The following is a 2,925-nucleotide window of genomic DNA, read 5'->3' as shown; positions in this document are numbered from 1 at the left end:
CTTCATTTTATTGTCGTTTGAAATATCTTAAAGCGACCGTATATTGTAATGTTCCATATCAATTCTTCAAACGCAATCCGAAAACGATCATAATAATAATAATAATGCATCATATATACTATAAAATATAAATAACGCGTGTGTGTATGCGTATTACGCATTGCGGAACACGATTTGTCGTACGCGTATAATACCGGATATGAGTATACTCCTCCACTCCGGTACCATATCCTCTATGGCTCTATAGTCTTGTTATAGTTTTAATTATGTTATTATTATCATTACGATTATTATACGATTCCACCACGTGTCGTTTGTTTCGAAGAATATGTGTGATAATATAATATAATATATTATATAATATGTATACTGTCTGGGACACGTGACGGTTTCCTTTTCGTCAGTAAGTACCTACTGCATTTCAGTCAGACCTCGGCAACCATGGCCTGATATAAAATACAATATCGTAATAATAATATTATACTTATATCTAAGTATCTCATCAGCTACAACAATCCCTGTGTGTCGCTTTCTATCTTTCTCTCTCTCTCTCTCTCTCTCTCTCTCTTTCTGTCTGTATGTGTGTTGACTATACAGATATTCGAGTTCTTATGGACCTGCACAGGTCGACGTGACGATATATATATAAACTTTGATAGCCAAAAATAACACGATAAATTTCGTTACACGCGCTCACAAAACAATACTTGTCAGCGGTGCCGGATATACCTACTAGCGTATTATAATATACGACACTCACGCTTATACATAATAAATCTATTGTACGACAGTAACATGTAAGTATCGGTAGGCGGTAGCCATTATAGCTGTATATGTCTATAAATGAGCGTGTACAGCATTTTGGCGGAAATCAGTGAGGAGTCTTATGAAAGCCTGATAGTGACCTATATATATATAATCCTTCCGAAATCTTCGAAGAGCAAGATTAGCCCCCTAAAATATATACTATGATTATTTTATTCTTCGATAATTACATATTTTCGTACCTTACAGCATAATTAATGATAGACACACCATTAGAATTTATTTTTAAAGGCGAATGATATAAGATTAAGTTTCTTATATGGATTTTCTTTACACCAGCTATTTGTATGAAGTATAAGTAGGTATAACACTCTACTGCGAACTTCGCTATGTTACCACCTACTAAAATATATGTAACAACCAATACAGAAATACAATTGCTATAGGCATAAGTCCGTTTGAAGTCTAAATTTTGTAAAAATGTAACGTACCTAAGTTGTTATTTTTTCGATTCCCAATAATGCTGCGAAAAACGAACATCCCATTTATTATATAAGCCGGACATATGAACTTCTATATAATGTATACTTAGTTAATGTCACTCATGTCCTAGAATATATCTATAATAGGCTATAGACTTATGTGGTGAACAAGACACCAGAATTTTGTAATTTATTATTTTCACTTATTATTATAAATTTTCACAAATATATTATTATGAGGACGCTATATTGTGTTTATCTTATGAAAGTACTGTATTTCTTTTACGAATGTAATAACTATAGTATAAAAGAATTATTTGTTTACAATCAGTGGCGCACAGAGATATTTTGAGAGCATATGCAGTTAAAAAATATTAACCCACTCGCCCACCTATTTTTTTTTTAAATTTTAAAATAATACTCTTGCTGCACTCCACAATTATTCGAAATTTACTCAATTACACCCGCTCATTTATCACCGTAGTTCACGGAAATTCATTATTCTATAGACTTTAGTTAATATTATAAAATTATAAATGTTTTCTGTGATCAGTAATTTACACACATCCCTCTCGAGAACAACCCATCGATTGGACTAGAGTATGTTGACAACATGAGCACATGACCTTTCTTGCGCTGTTGATATGTGGGATAAACTTGCGCTCTCTCTTAGACCTTAGTCTTAGAATCCCAATTAATATTATAATCAAGCTGATAATTTTGATATTGTAGTGGTTTTTAAAATATTTTCCAGAATACTTGGAATAAGTGCAAATATTATATAAATTAGGTGATTGTAGATAAATATTTTTTGGTTCGTTATATCTTTTTCATATTTTACTATTATACAACACTACAACGGTGTTTTTATCTATTCAATATACACAGTGTGTATATAGAGGTGGACATATTGTTAGATTTTTATTAATTATTATTATATGTTTATTTACGAAGGTAAATATGTACAATGATACATGACTTCTATGTGCGTACAAGTGGGTGTTTCGTATACGATTCTATAAAAAATAATCTTATATAGCAAGACAAAAATAAAATTAAAAAAAAAATCATTTCCGTTTCAATCGACATTGCCAAAATAAAAGTTTTTTTTTATTTGTTTATTTTACGAATTTGTTTAATGTCAAGTTAATTTTAAATTTTAATCAACCACCTCCCATTATATTTTGAACTATTTGTAAGCGGGTTTTCAAGAATAACTCTTACCTGCAGTGTTCTATTATATTTAAAAAAATAATAATGTATTATGTACTATATTATAATGTAATAACCTATAGAATACTAAAATTTTAACTAAAATTAGAAATTATTTTTTTATTTAATATTAAACATTCGTTATAAGTAGAACTTTAATTTTGTAGTAAAATAAATTCTTAAAAAGTCATTTTAAATTTGATTCTGAAAAATCTAATATTTAAATAGTACAGATTAAACTGTATATTAAAAAATAAATTTAGGATAATTTACTTTTTGGTTAAGTTTATTTCGCTAAAACACATTCTATTGGGTGCTAGTTTAAAAAATGTTAAATTTTCATGAAATTTTGTAAAAAAAAGAAAAAAGCAAAATAAAGTTTAGGTATATTATTGAAATCAGAACGATTCAAAACGTTGAAAAGTAGCATTTGCTACATATCTAGCCCTTATTATGTATATATTAT

Source organism: Diuraphis noxia, unplaced genomic scaffold, assembly GCF_037042655.1.
Source record: "Diuraphis noxia isolate RWA-SAM2 unplaced genomic scaffold, SU_Dnox_SAM2 contig0003, whole genome shotgun sequence".
Taxonomy (NCBI): Eukaryota; Metazoa; Arthropoda; class Insecta; order Hemiptera; family Aphididae; genus Diuraphis; species Diuraphis noxia.
The sequence above is the reverse complement of the archived record's forward strand: the minus strand, read 5'-3'. Positions refer to the sequence as shown.